Here is a 22533-nt window from a genome sequence, read left to right on the forward strand (position 1 = left end):
TACGGCATACATTACGAATTGTCATACAGTGTTGTCCTTTGACTTCTACGTCTAGGATTGGACGACAACCTCACATGGGTGGCAGAAGAAAACTTCTCAATGAACAACAAGAACAAGAGATCTGTAACATGGTGATTGCAAATAATGCTCTCACTTTGAGACAGATCCGTGATGCAATCCTTCAAGACAATGCCATATTCCAAAATGTCAACTCTATCAGCATCTCCACAATAGACCGGGTATTGAAGAAGCATCAGATGACCATGAAGCAGATTTACAGGGTACCATTTGAGAGGAATTCTGACAGAGTGAAAGAGCTGCGTACCAGTATGTGCATGTAAGTCAGTTATTGGTTGTCTATTATAGTAACATTACAGTAAGCAGTGGTTCCCAATTTGTTTGGTTTTCAGTATCCTCTTTACCTTTAGAATCCAGCTTTATCTGACTACAGCATTTTGCCTAAAACTGCAACAGTGTTTCTCCCTCTTTGTGTCAAATACTCCCTGCAGTGCCTCTGCATAGGCCTGTACCCCAGGTTTGGAACCACTGGAGTAGTGGCCAGTAGCAGGCTATATTGAACTTGTGGAGGAGAACATAGAACAATCCCATGTAATTTTCTATTTCTGTTGTGTATGACTCCTCTATATGACTGATTTGATTTTTTTTACTCTATTGTAGAGAATAATGGCATTGGAAGGGAATGAAACATCTCACATCCTTGTATTTGTCGATGAGGCTGGTTTCAACCTGGCCAAGGGCCGCAGACGTGGCCGTAACATCATTGGTCAGCGGGCCACGGTGGATGTCCCAGGCCAGCGAGGGGGCAATTTAACAATGTGTGCTGCCATATCTGAGAATGGTGTGGCCACACACATCCCCAGTTTAGGCCCATATAACACTCAAAGCTCCTCATTTTCTTGGACCGTCTTTATACACATCTGGTCCCAGAAAATGAGAGAGGTCTCGAAGGGCCTCACCTACCACACTATGTGATCGTGTGGGACAATGTAAATTTCCACCGTGGGCGCTCATCAGGGCCTGGTTCACCACCCATCCAAGGATGCTCATGGAGCTACTACCACCATACTCTCCTTTCCTTAATCCCATTGAGGAATTTTTTTCCGCTTGGAGGTGGAAAGTCTATGAACATCAGGCTCAAGACCAGAGATCCCTGCTCCATGCAATGGATGCTGCATGTGAGGACATTACAGGGGATCAGTGTAGGGGATGGTTGAGACATTCGCCGTTTCTTCCCTCGCTGCATCGCAAGGGAAAATATCCGCTGCGATGTGGATGAGAATCTATGGCCAAACAGAGAGCAGCGTGGATGGCCAGGAGGATGAGGATGGTGGCCAGGAGAGGGACGGTGACGACAACAACCAGTGAAAGTTACCTTAGTTGTGAAACTTTATTTACTGTAAGCCCTACTGTAGGCTAGATATAATTTTTCTTGTTTTTTGTTTGTGTTTATATTTCGTACATGTACAGAATACTGTATACATTTTATGTACTCTAATGTATGGAAGTTACTTTATGTGTGTCAATAAAAATGATTACAATTTCCTTGGAAGTAGGAGTGCAGTGTGTCTGATGTCAAACTTTGGAGGCTGCTCTTACTGTAAAATCCTTTTTTTTTCAGTTTTATACATAATTGTATTCTGTTGGCTAGACCTCTGCCATAGTGACAAAACATCTAGGCATTTTGACTTGCAGTGCTTACACGATGCCAAAGGGACGATGCATTTTGGGGGCACTAACTATTTAAATGGGAAAGGAATTTAGTTTTGACACATGGGTAAACTATTTTGGGAGAGATACGAGCTTTTGCAGGTGATCCATGGTGTTGTGCTAAACCATCCAGGTTATTTTGGAAAAACGCACTAAGTGAATGCAAATGAGCCAACGCAATTGAGAAAGATCTTTGACATTTTGATGGTACTGACTCTTTATATGGGAAAGGAATCTATTTTGAAGCATGTATGAACAGTTTTGGGAAAGATATGACCTTTTGCTAGTGAGCTGTAATGTTGCGCAGAACTGTAAGACTGTTTGGCCAAATGATCTTATAGTTTTAAGAATGTAATTTCTGTTTCAAGAAATGAGCCAAACCAATCGAGAAAAACTGTAATACGTGATTATGTCATTCTTCATATTTTGTATTTTATATAAATTTGTCATTTCATATTTTCTGCAATTCGGCATATTACTGTCATGTGTAAACAGCATTTTTTTGGTTTACAGCTTCAGATTTGTAACTGTCAGCTTTCTTTCTTCTTCTTTTTCTTTCGGCTGCTCCCGTTAGGGGTCGCCACAGCGGATCATCTTCCTCCATATTTTCCTGTCTTCGTCATCTTGCTCTGTCACCCCCATCTCCTGCATGTCCCCTCTCACCACATCCATAAACCTTCTCTTAGGCCTTCCTCTTCTCCTCTTTCCTGGCAGTTCTATCCTTAGCATCCTTCTCCCAATATACCCCTCATCTCTCTTCTGCACATGTCCAAACCAACGCAATCTCGCCTCTCTGACTTTGTCTCCCAACCGTCCAACATGAGCTGACCGTCTAATGTCCTGATTTCTAATCCTGCCCATCCTTGTCACACCCAATGTAAATCTTAGCATCTTTAACTCTGCCACCTCCAGCTCTGTCTCCTGCTTTCTGGTCAGTGCCACCGTCTCCAACCTGTATAACATAGCTGGTCTCACTACCGTCATGTAGATCTTATATATATATTATCAAAATACCCGCGCTTCGCAGCGGAGAAGTAGTGTGTCTGAGACATCACACACTGCATTCATGGGTTTACCTTTCCCAGTCCTGCAAAGTCAGTTCACGTGAGCCGCTCGGAGTACATGCATCAAAGCTTCTCTGCTGTGCTTGTGCTATCTCGTGCGATCTCACGATGTCCACAGCTTTATTTAATGTTAGCTCAGACATGCCACTTAAAAGTTTCTGTCGCACTTTTGCTGAGTTTGTGCCAAACACTATTCTATCCCTGACCATCTCATCTTCATTTGCATAAGCACAGTCCTTCACCAGCAATTTTAACTCCGTTACAAAGTGATGAAAAGTCTCGTTTATACCCTGCATCCTGTCATTAAACTTGTATCTCGCGAATATCGTATTCGTCTTAGGCATGACAAACGCCAGCGGCAGCGTGTCTACGAACTTCATTTAAACTTAAGGTTTACACCGTGCTTTGTTTCTGCAGTAGCTGCACTTATGAATGGATTTGCTTGCAAATATTTAGCGGCAGCCTCATGTTTGTTTGCATAAGCACAGTCCCTCACCCGCGAATATTTAGAGGCAGAGTGTTTCTATTGGATTGCCGCTGATGGGCGGCCTTATATGGGCAGGCACTCAATTATGTGGGAGGCGTGACGATGAGAGACGCAACTCCGCCTCACACGGCGACCGAGCTGCAGGCTATGGCCGGTATATATGTACATAAGTAAGTTCCAGTTATGACCGTTACGCGTAGAATTTCAAAATGAAACCTGCGTAATTTTTCTAAGTAAGCTGTAAGGAATGAGCCTGCCAAATTTCAGCCTTCTACCTACACGGGAAGTTGAAGAATTAGTGATGAGTGAGTGAGTGACAGTGATATATATACATACATATAAGTTCTAAAGACCACAGATATTTTCGTAATGCTTATCATGAATGTTAGTTGTATTTGAAATGCTGTATTTATTTTTGTCTGTTTTTATGAAAGAGATAATATTATAAATCTGTCCTTCTCTGTGACTTTGCTTCTTAACATTTCTGCCATTCAAGCCGGCAACTTCAACCCAAACGTGAGGTGAACGTGCAAAGTCCATAAAGAATCCATCCATCCATCCATTGTACAACCCGCTGAATCCGAACACAGGGTCACGGGGGTCTGCTGGAGCCAATCCCAGCCAACACAGGGCACAAGGCAGGAACCAACCCTGGGCAGGGTGCCAACCCACCGCAGGGTCCATAAAGAATGACTGGGTTATTAGTGTCATATGTACAGGAAACTGTGAAGTACTAATCAACATGTAACACGCCACCACTCTCTAGTGTCATGGCCAGCGAGTAGAACGACCCGACCTCGAGATGTACCTGGAAAATCTCAGAACACAGTTTATAACACAAGGTACCATTGGGAGAATTTGCATTCAAGTGCTAACAACACTAAGGTAATATAATATAATATAATATAATATAATATAATATATGGGTTCTCTTCCTAGGTCCTACCTGCATTGTGTTTGCATGGTCTCGTCGTGTCAGGTGGTTTTGCTGAAGCCGAGTTGGCCCTGATGAGTGCATGTGGTGTGTGCATGTGGTGTGTGTTGGCCCTGTCACGTGTCCCAGATGTTGTTCCTGTCTTGCCCCCTAGGCTTGTTGGGATTAAGCTTCCCTTGCTCAGGATAAAACGGGATTAGAAAGTAGACGGTTGAATAATCTACCATAGTATTTTCTAAGCCTGCTTCATCTTGAGCAGCGCCAACAAGGCCTGGAGTGTATCCCAGCAAGACAGGATGCCAGTCCATCAGAAGGTGAACACACAGACAGATGGGGCGATTCACCTAACCTGCATGTCTTTCAACTGTCATGTTTAAAACTCCATGCAGGGAGGACCTGGGATATGAACTCTGGTCTCCATACTTCAAGGCAGAAGAGCTATGATTGTGCCACCATGCTGACCAGATAGGTAATCTTTCTATATAATATGCTACCGTGGCTGTCCGTTTGTCTGTCCAGGATTTTAAATCACCTGTAGCTCACAAACCTGAAATTTGGTACACATATACTATGTGACCTCTGCTATCCGCTTTCAGGGAGATGATTGACCTCCAATGTTATTCCTCTTTATATTTTTCTTTTATTGTAGAATTGACTCTTGGCAGTGGCGATGCATGGCCGCCATTCTCATCCCTACCTCTTCATATCTTAAATCATTCTTGAGGTAGAGGCAGACTTAAGTGCCAGGTTCAGTGAAAAATTAAGGAAAATATACTAAGTAATTGCAACAATTTAAAGATTTAACGTGAAAAGATGCCGACAGAAGAACAGAAGAAGCAGGCCGCTAAGGTGGAGAAAAGAAGAGCTGCTCAGGAAGCAGCAAGCGCATCAACCTCTGAACAAATGAATGCTAAATGTATAGAGAAAGAGGACGAAAACTAGGAATGCTCAAGTCAAGCGTATTCACAGCACGTTATCATGTAGTGCACCATTACTGGTATTATATAATATAATATCTGCGGTGAACTGGCGCCCTGCCTGGAGTTTGTCTCCTGCCTTGCGCCCTGTGTTGGCTAGGATTGGCTCCAGCACACCCCAGTGATCCTGTATTAGGATATAATGGGTTGGACAATGGATGGATGGATGAATAATATAATATCTTCTTCTTCTTTTGGCTGCTCCTGTCAAAGGTTGCCACAGTGATCAGCAATAATGGATACAATGAGGCTATTAGAAATAAACTGGATACATTAGGATTAAAAGTCAAGACGGAGGTAAAAAGCTTAGGGGTAATTGTTGACTGTAATCTGAATTTTAAATCGCATATTAATCAGATCATAAGGACAGCATTTTTTCACTTAAGAAACATAAGTAAAGTTAGACCTCTTATATCACTGAAAGATGCTGAGAAATTAGTTCACGCGTTTGTTTTCAGTCGACTAGATTACTGTAACGCACTCCTCTCAGGACTACCCAAAAAAAGACATAAATCAGTTACAGTTAGTGCAGAATGGAGCTGCTAGAATCCTAACTAGGAAAAGAAAATCCGAACACATTTCTCCAGTTTTAATGTCACTACACTGGTTACCTGTGTCATTCAGGATTGACTTTAAAATTCTGCTTATGGTTTATAAAGCCTTAAATAATCTGCTCCATCTTATATATCGGAATGTCTGACACGTTATATTCCAAATTGTAACCTCAGATCTTCAAATGAGTGTCTCCTTAGAATTCCAAGAACAAAACTTCAAAGAAGTGGTGAGGCGGACGGCCTTCTGCTGTTCTGCACCTAAAATCTGGAATAGCCTGCCAATAGGAATTCGCCAGGCAAATACAGTAGAGCACTTTAAAACACTACTGAAAACACATTACTTTAACATGGCGTTTTTATAACTTCATTTTAATCGTAATTTAACTTAATCCTGATACTCTGTATGTTCAATCTCCTCAAAATAACTATTCATGGTGGCTCTAAAATCTGTACTGACCCCTACTCTCTTTTCTGTTTCTTTTTCCGGTTTCTTTGTGGTGGTGGCCTGAGCCACCTCCACCTACTCAAAGCTTCATGATGCTCCAACAATGATGGACGGATTAAAAGGCAGAAGTCTACGTGACCATCATCATCATCATCAAGCCCTTCCGTGAGAACCCTAAATCCAAAGAGGACTGTTTCATTTATGTTAGGTAGAATACCCAGAGGGGACTGGGTGGTCTCATGGTCTGGAATCCCTACAGATTTTATTTTTTCTCCAGCCGTCTGGAGTTTTTTTTTGTTTTTTCTGTCCCCCCTGGCCATTGAACCTTACTCTAATTCGATGTTAATGTTGATTTATTTTGTTTTATAATTGTGTCTTTCATTTTTCTATTCTTTAATATGTAAAGCACTTTGAGCTACTGTTTGTATGAAAATGTGCTATATAAATAAATGTTGTTGTTGTTGTTGTTTATCATCTTTTTCCATCCATCCATTTTCCAACCCGTAGAATCCGAACACAGGGTCACGGGGGGTCTGCTGGAGCCAATCCCAGCCAACACAGGGCGCAAGGCAGGAACCAATCCCGGGCAGGGCGCCAACCCACTGCAGAACACACACACACACACCCACACACCAATCACACATTAGGGACAATTGAGAATCGCCAATCCAACTAACCTGCATGTCTTTGGACTGTGGGAGGAAACTGGAGTACCCGGAGGAAACCCACACAGACACGGGGAGAACATGGAAACTCCACGCAGGGAGGACCCGGGAGGTCTCCAAACTGCGAGGCAGCAGCACTACCCACTGCGCCACCGTGCTAATAATAATATAATATAATATAATATAATAATACATGCAGGTTAGGTGTTGCTAAAGTGTCCCATCTGTGGCTGTGTGTCTCCCCTGTCATGGACTGGCACCTTGTCCGGGTGTGGTTCCTGCCTTGTGCCCAATGCCTGCTAAGACAGACTCCGGCTTCACCGCAACCCTACTGGATAAACAAGTTTGGAATAAATGAGTTTGTAAAATAGGAGGATGGATGGATGATAAGATATAATCTAACCAGTTTTACCTCTAACTTTGACAAGTTAGACATCTCAGTACTGTGATAACACTTCACATGTTACAACCAATCGTCGGTATTAATTCGCCATTAAAGCCTGAATGAATGAATGAATTAGGGCTCAGTATTAATTAACACCTCATTAGCCGTCTCCACCGCTCCCTGTTCCCATTAACTCAATCCCAGTCCCTGAAGCCGCCGCACCACTCTGGTGTCTCGGTGCCATTAAAACATTAAGTAGTCTGAAGGTGCACCCATAGCTCCTCTCCTTTCCAACTAAGATTGACTCTAAACTATTGAGCAATACTATTTATAAGCAAAAAAATATATACTTAAAATAAAATTGTTTCTTTACAAATCTTAAAAGCAAGCCACTACAGCGGCGGTGCTCGGAGGGGCGCGAAGATGTGAAAAAAAGAAAACAAGAATCGAAAATATAAAAAATACATCTATTGAAACCAAAACAAATTAACTTAAACTACATTCTGATATTAGAAAAAGAAATACAGAGTTATATAAATGTCGATAAAAGTTAAGTAGGTATAATAAAACTTGTAGCAAAAAATATAGGAATAAATTTTATTAGGGTTTCAAAAAAACATTAGGGGGGCGCGATTAAAACTGTTATGAAAACTCGGGTCGCAAATACGTAAAGGATGAGAAACGCTGCACTGCAGCGAATACAAGAGAACACCTCTGCCCGTCACCTGCCTCTCTTACTCAGAGTAATGTCGTAATGCCACCATTCTTTTTTAAACAGCAAAAAGGCTGACCCCTCCCCAAAAAAAATAAATGTTTTCTTTTAAAAATATGAATTTGTTCTTCATTTTGAACTTTGAATGTTCCCTAAAGCTGGATGTCTGACCACCACTATGTAAGTCATGGAGTTGCTGCCAAGCAGAGTGTGAAGTAACACCTGCAGTATGTGGTGCTGTGCCACCAGTAACAGAAGGGGTGGCACCCGAGATGTGGGAAGGACGGTAACTACAAGACCCAACTGACCCCCAACAACAAGCAGGGGGTGCAGCAGCTACAATTCATGAGCCCATCAAACTAACGGCAACCTGCCATTGAGCCCAAGTCCAATCTTAACAATCCTGGTTCTTTAATGGCACTTTACTGGGTTGTGTGGTCCCCCAAGGAGCCGTTGCTTGACTGAGAAGCATTTCTTTGTATGAAGAGCTCTTTGCATATGAAGTTGGTTTTCTTTCCTAACATGTGGACAAACCAGAAATCTTTAATGTCTAGTAAGGTGGCCTACACTCTAAAAACTCCTGCTTCTTTAATAGAATTTTAGGGTTCTTTACTGGGTTGTGTGGTTCATCGTAACACCGTTGCTTGACGAAGAGCCATTTTCTTCTTAGAAGGGTACTTTACATGTGATGTTTGCTCTTTGTTCTTTGAAAAACTTTATAATATGTAGAAAAAAAAACAAAAACAAAAAATCTTTAATGTATGGTAAGCTACCTACCAGGACACCAACAGAGTGAGAAAACCTGCACTTAGCCTGTGGCATTGTGGGCTACAAGGGTCCTTTGAAAATCATAACCCGTTGGCATTTCACAAACCTATTATCATCTGCTTGTTTTATAGGGGATTTGCTGTATGGAGCCGGTCACAGCGTCTTTCTGGAACCTTCATGTGGATGGGCCTTTTGGGAACTAAAAACGGTTCCCCTATGGGAAGGGTGTCCAACTCCGGTGCTGGTGGGCCGCAGTGGCCGCAGGTTTTCATTCTAACAATCTTCTTAATCAGTGAGCTGTTTTTGCTGCTGATTCACTTGCTTTGCCTTTCTTTTAATTGACGTGACTCAGACCCCTTAGCTCAGGGGTGGGCACAGTCGTTCCTGGAGGACCGCAGTGGCTGCAGGTTTTTGATCCAAACCAGTTGCTTAATTACAAAACAATCCTTTTTGATAATTTCATCTCATGGCTTCTTAGTTGCTTTAACTCGGCCATGTCAGGTCTTTCTCATATCCTGATTTTTTTCCATTCTAAGGATATCATAAAAATGATTTGAAGTCTAAAATGGAGGAGTAATTCTCAGTCCTTCATTATTTTCCCTTCACTTTCCTTCCAAGTATTTAATTAAACCCAATAGTGCACACAGATGTCAATGGAAACACACTAAATGGAGAAATGCTGGTTTCTTTTGTCATTTGCATCTTATTGCTGATAAGGAGCCATTAAAAACCGAGAATACATCTGTTTAAGACTAAAATAAGTGATAAGGGTTCAAAATCTTTAGAGCGAGACAACTAAAACAAAGCAGAAATGTTACTTGAGCGATAAGTGCTTCTTATGAGGCCATTGGTTTGAAGCAAAACTCTGCAGCCACCAGGAATGACTTTGCCCCCCCACCTTAGTTGTTTCTTTTTTCTTAAAGAGCAGCCAAACAATAATGAGACCCAAAACAAGCCGCCACATGACCAGCTCACCTGAAAATAAAGGAAGGTGAAGGTCTCGGTCATGTTGGTCTGCTCAGGTCACCAAATCATCTTGACGGTGGTCTTAGAAAAGACAGAAAATCAACAGTCTGCTGAGGCAGAACGAGAGCAGCAACAAGTCATGATATTCAGTAACGGCTTTAATGAACAGCAAGAATCGGCTTCTCATTAAGAAACTGGTTGGAGTGAAACTGGCTGGAGTTTGAAATCCCAGTTTAGCTGGTCGTCTGTTGGCTCGTTTCACATCTCATTTCTGTTTGGCTGCCATTTAATGAAGAAACAAATCAATTCAGAGGACTGGATCTTTAAAACAGGGCTATGAAAATGAAGGGAAAAGGAGTTAATTAGCAGTGAAAACTGATCACTGATTAGGAGGAGGGTTAGAATGAAAACCTGCAGCCACTGCGGCCCACCAGGCCCGGAGTTCGACACCCCTGCCCTATGGCATCACTCTGAAGACCCGCTCTGGCACCTTCACTTTTAAGAGTGTAGCAGGTGGTAGCAAGACCACCGGGACTTAGTCTGTGTTATTGTATACAGTAAGTTCTTTTAAAATCAAAAACCCACTGGGACTTCACAAATTTGTTATCATCTGTTCATGGTAATTTATGTTGCCTGTTAAAAATCTCTCTATTATAATAAAAAAAAAAAAATCCTGGGAGGGAGACTAGGGAGACAAGATGTGTTCTTCTCGGAAGACAATTTGATGTCCCGCGAGAGACACTTTAATGTCACGCGGGACAACATTTAAAACAAGTTCACGGACATCTAACCAAGCAGTTGTTGGAATGCTTTTGACAGCCATGCTTCATGTGCTCCCAGCTCTTAAAACAACGACAAGCAACGAACAGAACACACAGCTCGCCAGCAGCAGCAAGCCAGCAGATGATCCGACCGCTTCTCCTTAATGTGCGTTCGCAACGCCAGCGGCAGAGACACAAAGTGGCAAAAGGACAGCTGCTGTACAGGCTTTTAAATGATTGACGTGCAGTGCGACAAAAAGAACACGCAGCTCGCCAGCAGCAGAAAGACAGCAGCTGATCCGACGGCATCTCCTTAGCATGCGTTCAGCCGTCCCCCCTTCACAACACGAGCAGCTACAATAACCTGTGTGGAGCCGACCCGGACACAGACAGGCGGACATGTTGTTTTTAAACCACCACACGTTTTATTTACAATAATGTGTCACTCAGACAGTAAATAAAGTCAATGCACAAACCCCAACACAGTCCTGGCCACACAATTCTTCTCTTCAGGCCGCCTCCTCCACACCTCTCTCGTGCCTCGTCCTGCTTCCACCCGACTCCAGCCCTGAATGAAGGGAGACGGCCCCTTTTATATTCTCCCGGATGAGCTCCAGGTGATTCCCGACACGCCTTCATTGGCCATGCCCCAGCATGGCGGAAGTGGCGGCTGTTCTCCCGGCAGCTCTCCGGGCGCCCTTTTAATTCTTCCCCCCAGCACTTCGTGGTGTGGCGGAAGTGCTGAGGTAACAGGTCCCCAAGGCATTGGGGCGCCTCCTGGCGGTGACCACGGGCCCCTACAGGGTGGGGCTTCCATGCCCTCAACCCATGGCCCCCAAAGCAACCAGGAAGGCGGCCCCCACGCGATCCAGGGTGGGCGTAAACCCACATCCGGTCCCTCATGGCGTCCATGGCCGGGTCGTTGCCCCGGCATCCCTGACACCTGCGAGAAAGATTTAACCACACAGGGGGCCAGAAATAAAGGACAAGTATTTTTTTTACAAAAGTTTTAAAGTAAAAGTGAAAATAATGCATATGTAACAATTCCCTTGAAAAAAAAAAAAACAATCTCTTTAAATTGTATATCCGGTAAACTAAACCCTGGGGTGGGCAAGCGAAAGTAACAGGGGGCAGAGCCCCCTAGTCTAAATAAATAAGAAGAACTTTCTGGAACCTTCATCAAGATGGCAACCAAAAAACGGTTTGCTCTGATGAACCAGGCAGAGTGGTGGCTCTGAGGCTAGGGATCTGCACTGGTAATCGGAAGGTTCCCGGTTCGAATGCCAATAGGGATTCTGCTCTGTTGGGCCCTTAACCTGCAATTGCTGAGCGCTTTGAGTAGTGAGAAAAGTGCTATATAAATGCAAAGAATTATTATTATTATTAACCATTATAGTGTACTTTTAAAAATAAAGGTACCAAAGATATTCTTTAGAGCAATGCCATAGGTGAACTGTTCTTGGCTTCCATAAGGGGCCATCCACACAAAGGGTCCAGAAAGGTCCTTCTGTTCTTAACAGGCTCCATAAATAGCCACAGGAGCAGATGATGACAGATGTGTGACACACCAATGGCTACCTGATTTTAGAAGGACTCTCATTACTTACCATCACACAGGCTAAGTTCAGCTTCTCTTGATCAGTTCTATCCTGCTGCTCACCTTCCAGACATTAAAGATTTCTGTTTTGTCCCCATTTTATTAGAAATCTCTCTAAAGACACACATTTATACGTTAGGAAGCCTTCAAAGAATAAAATGATTTCTTGACTCAAGGAGGGACCACACAACCCAGTCAGTTGCTATTTGAAATGTAGCATTTTTAGGAGTGCGTTACCAGAAATACGAAAGGATCTCCGCTAGCTGGGATTCTGATTAGGGAAGCGCTGCAGGATGAAGTTCGTTTCAGTTTGCCAGTCAAAAAGTTTCAGAGACTTGAACAGAAATCTTTCGGTTGGTGGAAATCCTCTGTTTGACGAGAACGAAGTCTGGTAAAATACACAGCAAGCTTAGAGTGCGAATGAACTGACAAAGGACACCCGATCGAGGGGTCCCCTCTAGCAGGGGCTGCAGTGCGCACATGGAGTCCCTCAAACGGAAATGTGAGGCCACCCAGTCATAAGCGGACTGACACCGTGGGATGCAGAGAAGCGAAAGTAAGGGCCGACTGAGCACAATTACTCCACGAAGCCTCTTCTGAGAAGCGGTTATTGAAAAATAATAATGAAATCATCTTAAAACAAGCGTTTACTTAAAGAAGACACAGAACGTTACCACTTCCATTGATTGATTTGGCAGAAATCCTCTTTCTGAAATTGGCTACGTTTTGTCAGGGGCCTTTTCTACCTTGATCTCATTTTAAATTTAAGTAAGGGTGACTTTTTCCCGTAATTAAAACGTAATTTGCTAAGTAAATAAATCTGAAAAAATCCAAAGCTTCGCACTAATTGGATAAAATAAAGCTTTACAAAACAAGTGCTGGAAGTCTTGGGGTGAGGCGGGTGTTCAAATGTTTTTTCCGTCGCGGTATTGTGCTCCTCGCCCCACGTTGTCCCCAATCTTTTCCGTTGTTCTGATATTCCCGCTGTCATTAATGACTCTTCGCACCTCTTTGTAAATGTTTATTCAGTGCAGACGCTCCGACTTTCTCTGCTTTTTTTTGTATATTAAAGCGCAGACATACATTATCGCCGCGCTTAAATCGATCACAGCTGCTGCGCGACATTCTTCCGCTTAATTTCGAATAAACGAAATCATTTGCAGTCGACAGTCACTTGTGTTTAATTAAAAGGAGTAAAAAAGGGAATAAAAAAGCGGGGCTGCCAACTCACTGCGTTGAAGCATCATTAAATAAATAGTCGTTTTTTTTTCTTTTACTACTTCAATATTAACACAAATATCAATGTTAACAATATTACGTTTTAATGGCACGGGTTGTGCGGGTCCCCGTATAACAATCGCTTGACAAAAAAAAAACAAAAAAAAAAACATTTTATTAAGAGATGACCTCTTCGTTTATCTAGCAGGAGAGCAAAAAAAAAACAAAAAACAAACAAACTCAGCCTTTATAATGCATGGAGCGAGTCCTTTAAAAATGAGGAGCCCACTGGTATTTCACAAATCTGTGGATTGTAATTTTGAGAACGAAAAATGGTTCTGTAAGATCACAAAGACTTGAAGTTAGTCGTTGTTATTAAAATCAGCAAAACGATGGTATTTTATATAAAAAAAAGTAAACGTGCTTCCAGAAAATTAAAAATGGTCCCCCATAGCATCGCTCCGGAGCTTCTATTTGATCCCATTCGAAGTAAATTGGAATCGTTAAGAATGTAACTCACAAAAAAAATGCGTATACTAAAATTTCTCGCAGCTAAAAATAATCTAATAATTATAACCGTCTCGAGAAGTTTGGGCTCACAGGAGGCGGCGGTCCGCAGGTGCAGAAGATCGAAGGGAGGCGGTGGTTTAGAACAAACCTGCAGCATCTTCCTTAACTAGCAGCATCTTATTATTATTATTATTATTATTATTATTATTATTATTATTATTATTATTATTATTATTATTGCTGTTGTTATGCTGACGTCCTTATCCAAGGCGACAGCCAGTTTATGATACAATTGGTTGAATTCATTTCTTTCTTTGAAGAAGGAGCTAGCTTTTCCTTTTACTCCTTTTTCAATAATATTTACTAATTTCCTTTGGTTTCGTCATTTAACTATACAACAAAGATTATGATTAATTTAATTTCTTTCTTTCTTTCTTTCTTTCTTTCTTTCTTTCTTTCCTTCCCTTTAATTCCTCCCTTTGAAATCAAATAAGATCTGTAATTTAAATATGATGTTTGTTTACCTGGCGAAGCCCAGTATCTATATTACAATTTTTTTTATAGGTTGGCCTGTGATTTGGATAGTTTTGCAGATGGGTGGTGCATTAAAGAGGACTTTGCACAATTAATGAAAGGGAAAATTGTTTTTCTTACCTAAGATATGAAATTAGATTTGTATTTATGGTTGTCAGATTTGTATTTTGTCTGGTATTTTTTGCATTGGAATATTGTTAATTGATTTCTGATTAATAAAGTTAATTTTCAAACTCAAAATGTTCTTTCTTTCTTTGCCTGCCCTAAACTGACCACAGGAATCCCTTTTTTAAGCCTCCTGCTTTCTCTTTGCCTTTTTTTCTGCCTATCCTTCTCCCCCCCACGGAGCACAGATGACTTGTTCACAGTCACGCAGTGTCAGTTTCAGATCTGATTCTTAAAATTCGATTTACAAAAATCACTTCACCGAAAAACAGGACTGTGTTATCTATACGAGATAAAAAAAAATAAATATAAAAAATTAAAATAAAGCTACAATAATAATAATAATAATACTAACATCGGTCGTGCGGAGTTAGCTTTGTCCCCTTATTAATGTCTTTGTGGCATCCCCGCCTTACTACCCTAAACCTTTTTATATTTTAAGACATTTTCTGAGCCGGTTTACTTCAGTGCAGCACGACAGAAAGTGTAAACATGTGTGTGGGGTGATCACGCAGGTAGGTTTTAAAGTATGAATGTAAGTCGTTAAAAAAGAGGACAATTTAGGGACATCCCCGACTCGAAAATAATTTTCAATGATGCGTTTCGTTAAAAAGGCGCTAAAGTTTTTTTTTTTGTTTTTTTTTTTTGCTGTCTTCTTTGTCGCTCTGTTTCAGGTGCAGCCGAGACAAACACTCGACAATCAGACGAGTAAACGTGGCGTTTGTGAAGGGTGAGGGGTGCGAAATGATGGCTTCATTGGCACAAATACCCCGTCCCTTTAAAAACTCTCATTCCATCTTCCTAACTGGAAAACAAAGAGATCAGAATAGCTGGCGTTCATACCCGCGCAGGCACAAGTGTCTCAGCTCTCCGTGGGTGAATTTTACAAAGAGGACTTCACAGACGGCTACGCTTCCAGTGGCGCTCGCAAGAAGAAAACGGCCACCTCTTACCATGCCAGGGTGGCTCTTCAGAGCGATACCATTTTGATTTCCCAAAAGAACCTTTCACTAGAAAGAACCTTTATTTATTTAGATCCACAACAGGCTCCATAAATATCCATGAACAGATAACAGATGTGTAAAACACCAGTGACTTCCCGATTTTCTAAGGGCTCTGAATCACAGAGACTACGCTCAGGTTTTCTTGATCTGTTGTATCCTGCTAGGTAGCTTACACTCTAACTGGTTCCTTTATTGGCATCTTTTAGTTATTTACTGGCTTGTGTGGTTCTTAATTGAACTATTGCTTGACCAAGCACCATTGCATTCTGGGAAGGGTTCTTTGTGTATGAATTTGGTTCTTCCTGTTTTGAAAATCTTTCTAATACATATAATAAAAAATCTGTAATGTACGGCAGGCTACCTAGCAGAACAGCATCAGATTAAGAAAACCTGGATTTATGTTCTTTCATTTAAGAACAGGACCCACTGGTATTTCACAAATCGGTGACCAACTAGTCATCGTTATGCTGCACAGAGCCTGCCGCAGATCTAAATCAATGAACCTTCTTTTCATGCTGATGGGTCTTTTAGGAACCAAAATTGGTTCCTCTGTAGCATCACTCTGAAGAACTGCTCTGTGCAGTGTACTAGAAAGATTTCTGTTTCGTCACCCAAAGCACCCCCTTCATATGCAATAGAGCCTTAGCACAATAAAACGGTCCTATTCAAAGGAGTGACATGTCATAGGAGTGACATAACAAAGGAGTGAAACCTCAGCTATAAATTTCAAAGGAGTTACAACCTACCAACCAACCATCCAAGTGGTAGGTGAGGTGGCAACGATTTTTTTGGCGAGTGTACTTTCAGTTGTGTGTGGTAAGTGACTCGTTATGTCACTCCAATAAAATGTCACTCCTTTAATAAGGTATTTATGTCCCTCCTTTGTTATGTCACTCCTATGAAGTGTCACTCCTCCGATACAGGCCCCAATTAAATGCTTCTTTGTCCAAAAATGGGTCTACAAGGAACCACACAACCCAGGCAAGTGCCATTAAAGAACCAGGATTATCTAACAGTGAAAAGGAACATCTTCAGAACAGACTGACATGTCCACCCTTATAGATACCACTTGTAAAATGGCACTTGACTGGGTTATAAATACTACTAATAATAGTAATAATAATATTAATAATAATGATGATACATAATAATACAATACTTTAAAAAGTGTTAATATTATAAATGTATTAATAATAATATTGATAAATGTATAGTAATAATAATAATAAATGTATTATTGTTTTTATTATTATGATTATCAATATTGTATTAATAATAATAATACATTCATTAAAAATAATATTGATAATCATGATAATAAAAATAATAATACATTTATTATTAATCAATAATAATATTGATAATCATGATAATAAAAATAATACATTTTTATTATAATAATAATAATTCTGTGAAGGTTTCTTTGCATATGAATTTGATTTGGTGTCCTCCTATATTTGGACAAAGCAGAAGTCTTTAATGTGTGCCTGGCAGGATACCACAGAAGACCTCGTGGCCTTGGCCTGTGGCTTTGTGTCCAGCGTGAGTCCTTTTATCATCAGGAACCCATTGGGATGTCACAATTCTGCTATCATCATCACTGATGGTTATTTATGCAGTTTATTACAGATATAAATGAACTAAGGTTCTTTCTTTTCTGGAACCTTCATGTGGACGATCCTTTTCACAACCAAAACCGCCATCGCTTTGTCACCATTATAATTTTTATACAGTAAGTAGATGAGGCATCTCTCCCTAAGTCCCCAACAGTCAGACTTGGCCTGTCTCTCTGTCTGTCCCTCCATTTCGACATGTATCAGTATGCTGGGGCACAACTATACGAAGGCACCTATAAGACCAGCAAGACGCAACCTGTTTTCATGTGTGTGCACACCTGCTAATGTACGTTCATTAAATCTTGTAATCTACTGCAATGGACTGGCAGGTCAGGCTGCTCCCTGCTTTACGTCCACTGCAGCCCCCCACGACACTACAATGGACCCACTGAGTGTGGTAGAGGTGAAGAGACGGGACGTATTCATTCCTTATGCTGTACTTGTGGTTTTGGCCATTGTAAAGAATCACAATAATAATAATAATAATAATAATAATCTCTGGAAAGCAGTAGTGTCATTCATTCGTTTTTCTCCACTCATCTGATCCAAGATTTAAGGTTTCAGTGGCAGCAGCGTTGGTGAAGGCAGGAGGAATCAACTCCCATGGCACAAACGCATGCTGGGCTACATTAGAGTAGTGAGTGAACGCAGCAGACACCCTCTGAAATCAACCATCTGAAGGAGTGACACTTTACTGGGGGTCCTATAAAGGCTTCTGCGAAGGCTTCTTTGCATGTCAGGGTTTGAAAAAGTCCTCTAAGAGGTGACTGAAACAGGCAGTGTGGCGTAGTGGGGAAGGCTTTGGACTGCCGAGCCTGAGGTTGTGGGTTCAAAGCCCACCACTGACACGCTGCGACCCTGATTGAGTCACTTCACCTGCGGTGACCAAAAGAATGTTGTGAATAGCCTTGGATAAAGGGGTCAGCCCAATGTAAGAAGACATCTTTAATGTGTACTAGTCCACCTAGCAGGGTCAAGAAAACCTGGGGGAACCCATTTAAAATCAGAAACCCACTGGGGTGTCATAACTCTGTCATCACCTGGTCACAAATGTATGGAATCTCTAAGAGATTTTCTGGAAACTTCATACAGATGATTGTTTGGGGAACCAAAGATGGCACCAGAAGAAGCTCTTTGTCACTTTTATTTTTAAGAGCCAACTACATTGTAGGAGGAAACACCTGCTAGAAGCCCCTATGCAGATACGAGGGGAAATAATGGTGAAGTATAATGACAAATATCAAAAAAAAGATGAGAAACACAAACATCCCGCTGCACACTGGGAGTTGAAACATTCAGTAAGCGCTAACAAAAGTGTGCCAGTCCATCCCAGGGACTTCTCAACATGTCGCCAGAGAGATAAAGAGTCACCGGCATGTCAGCGTTCACCGGGACGGAGGTCACAACTGTTATTGTGATGTAAAGAGCGGGCACAAAACATACAGATTAACCCACCGTAGACGAGATTTGAGCTGCAATGTCTAAAGTGTAAGCACAGTATTTCAAAAAATGTGGGCCTGCAGTTAATGGTAAGATGTGAGTAATCATTTTATAACACATGCAAAGTGAGAATGCAAGCCAACAGCTGATTATATGTGAGGTTTCAAAATGTGAACAATCGATTCCACAAACCTCAACTGGCCGCCCCCAACCCCAAAGTCAGTGACGATGACAACAGTAAAGAAATTCAATGGCTGAAAATGTCAAACAGCACTTTCTCTTCATGCCACTCTTACAAGTGCAGGGGCCGAAGTGGCTCTTCAGAGTGATGCCATAGGGGACCCCCGTCCCCCCACCTTATTTCAAACCAGAGCCTTACATTATGAGTGGCCTAGTGGTTCCATAAAGAGCCATAAACAGATGATAAGGGGTTTGTAAAATCCCACTTTACACAGACACTTAGCGCATACAAATCACACGGGCGAAGCTCAGGGTCTCTGGATTTGTTGTGTTTTGTAATCAGCACCTTAAAGAGTTCTGTTTGGCCCACATACTGGGAAACGTCTATCTATTTTATAGTGCCTTTCATTATCTATCTATCTATCTATCTATCTATCTATCTATCTATCTATTTTATAGTGCCTTTCACATCAATCTATCTATCTATCTATCTATCTATTATATAGTGCCTTTCCTATCCATCTATCTATTTATTATATAGTGCCTTTCCTATCTATCTATCTATCTATCTATCTATCTATCTATCTATCTATCTATCATATACTGCCTTTCATTATCTATCTATCTATCTATCTATCTATCTATCTATCTATCTATCTATCTATCTATCTATTTATTTTATAGTGCCTTTCATCTATCTATCTCTGTTTACACAACATAATCTGATTATTATAACAGGGGCTCTCAAAGTCAGTCCTGTGGCCCCCCTGTGGCTGCAGCTTTTTGTTCCCACCAGCTTCTCTTTTTAATTGGACTCCTGGGCTAATTAAGTCAACTCTTATTTCCCAGATTCTTTGTTTTATGACCAATATAGAAATTAGAAAACTATGAAGTTATACGGGAATAATGTATTTTTTTGATTCTCATTCTATTTTTTCAGCTGCTCTATCCATCCATCCATTTTCTAACCCGCTGAATCCGAATACAGGGTCACGGGGGTCTGCTGGAACCAATCCCAGCCAACACAGGGCACAAGGAAGGAACCAATCCTGGGCAGGGTGCCAACCCACCACAGGACACACACAAACACACCCACACACCAAGGCCAATTTAGAATCGCCAATCCACCTAACCTGCATGTCTTTGGATTGTGGGAGGAAACCGGAGCGCCCGCATGCAAACTCCACGCAGGGAGGACCCGGGAAGCGAACCCGGGTCTCCTAACTGCGAGGCAGCAGCGCTACCGCTGCGCCACCGTGCCGCCCTCAGCTGCTCTAATTGTTTAATTATTTACTAAGTAGAGGGTCTGATGCTGAAGTAGTTGCAGCCTCTCATGATTCAGATGGTGTCTGCTCTGCTCGCTTTTAATTATTATTAATAAGATACAATGAAGGGTAAAACAGCACAGAGAAACAGCAAAATATAATGAAATCAACAAAAGAGAGTTAAGCATTTAAATCTACAGCAATAACAGAAATATTTCTGAATTTCTTCAAAATGTAAAAAACACCCTGCTGCTGTGCTTTTCTGAATGTCGAATACGAGAAGAGAAAACAAAGCCCAGCTAATTCATTGAGATCAGTGTTGTCAGTTGCTGTCACTGATTCTGAATCCGGTTGGATGAAAACCCTGCAGCCACAGTGGACCCCCAGTATGAAAGCCCCTGATTTATAAGATTTTAATTTTCTATAAGGAGAAACCAGATGCCCACACTCTTTCAAATTCTGGTCCCTTGATGGCACTTTTCTGGGTTGTGTGATTCCTCACAGAGTCGCTGCTTGCCATTTCATTCTGGGAGGCTTCCATTGCATATGAAGTTAGTTCTGTGCAGGGCTCTCAAATCTTTCCTGCTTTTTATACAAATAGGAAATCTTTTCTGTCTAGTAGCAAGTAGGATTAAACAGATCAAGAAGACCAGAACTTAGTCTGTGGTATCGTATGAGTCTGTTTAAAGCCAGGAACCCACTGCAATTTCATAAATCTGCTCCCTTATCATCTGCTCATGGCTGATTGTGGACGTGTTACATAGCCAAATAAATAAAGGTTCTTTCTGGAACTGTCATGTGGATGGTTCTTTTGGGTGACCAAAGCGGGTCTGTCTATGGCAAGGTTGGCACCTTGAATTTTGTGAGCACATTTCTGACCTGAAGTCTGCTTGTTGTTGATTTACAAAGAGATGCTCTCAAAAATAAAGGTGCCAAAATGATGTCATATGTGGACTGCTTTTGGTTCCTAAAAGAATCATTCACATGAAGGTTCCAGGAAAATAAAATTTTAAAAAAAAACTTCATTTAATTAGTTCCATAACAAGTTTCATAAATAACAATGAACAGATGATAATACCTGCAGAATTTAGACTCCTACTGGCTTCGTGGTGTTAAGAGGACTTGCACCGCACCACAAGCTAAGCTCCGGTGTTCTTGATTTCTTGTATCCTGTTAGGTCGCCCACTGCACATTAAAGATGTCAGTTTTGTCCACATATTAGTCAAAGCGCAAAGAACCAACTTCATATGCAAAGAAGCCTTCCCAGAATTTCAAGCAATGGTTTTAAGAGAAACCCAGCAAAGTGGCATCGGTACGGAATTTTTAAGAGTGAAGAAGGAAGCACCCTGGCACCTTTTAATTTCAAGAGGGTTTGACCTGCGCTTCATTGTCCAAGTTCAGCCACTAAAGTATATTACCCTAAATTCAGATAAATCACACTAATTTAATGCATGATAAATAAAACGTACTTCACTGGAAAATAAAAGATTTGCGATCTAAGTCATAAAGGCCTACTCACAAATGAATGGAAATTTAGGAGGAATTTTAGCACCCGAAAGTGTGTCTTTGGTTCAATTACTGTTACATTACAATCCGCCCGCTTTGTTCTACCCCTTATGTGGGCTGATAAAAGAGCGGTACAGTTTACATCTGAAGATACGCCTCATATACATATTTTTTTCCACGTTACCTTAAAACCTTTTAAAGATGTATTTACCCACAAACCTAGGGCTGTGCCAGTCTCCGAGTACCCACCGACCTCTCGGGTAAAGTTGTGCCACGTGTGGTAAAAGAAAACCTGGGCAAGGCAATCGGGATGGCGCAGACTCAGCGGAGCTTAAGGGAGATCGGTAAAATATCAAGAAGGCAAACGAATAAATTAGATCACAGTGACTTAAACCACAAAATAATGAAGAATTAAAAAAAAAACCAAAACCTAATGCAGCACCTAAACTGTTTTAAGCGGACTGGAATACTGAACAGCAGGATCTTCGTAATGACTGAGCTTAAACGCTGCCTGTCGAAACCAGGCGGAATGTATTAAAACAAACCTATTCTGAAGTATTTTATATAGATGATCTATCTATCTATCTATCTATCTATCTATCTATCTATCTATCTATCTATCTATCTATCTATCTATCTATCTATCTATCTATCTAATAGTGCCAATCATTATCTATCTATCTGTCTATCTATCTATCTATCTATCTATCTATCTAATAGTGCCAATCATTATCTATCTATCTATCTATCTAATAGTGCCAATCATTATCTATCTATCTATCTATCTATCTATCTATCTATCTATCTATCTATCTATCTATCTATCTATCTATCTAACTTGCATCAAGCGAGGGGCAAATGTGTGCGTTTTGAAACCCGTGACAAATCACTTCTGATGTTGCCTTCACCAGCCGACCATCCTTTAAATTATTGTAAGTTTATGTTGCTATTGAAGGATTAAATCTGAAGGATAAATATTCATAAAATTTAGTACAGATTTTCTTGTACATTATTTATAGAGCAAAATAAATTCCGTTACTGTACTATTAATT

This window comes from Polypterus senegalus, chromosome 17, assembly GCF_016835505.1.
Source record: "Polypterus senegalus isolate Bchr_013 chromosome 17, ASM1683550v1, whole genome shotgun sequence".
NCBI classification, from domain to species: domain Eukaryota; kingdom Metazoa; phylum Chordata; class Cladistia; order Polypteriformes; family Polypteridae; genus Polypterus; species Polypterus senegalus.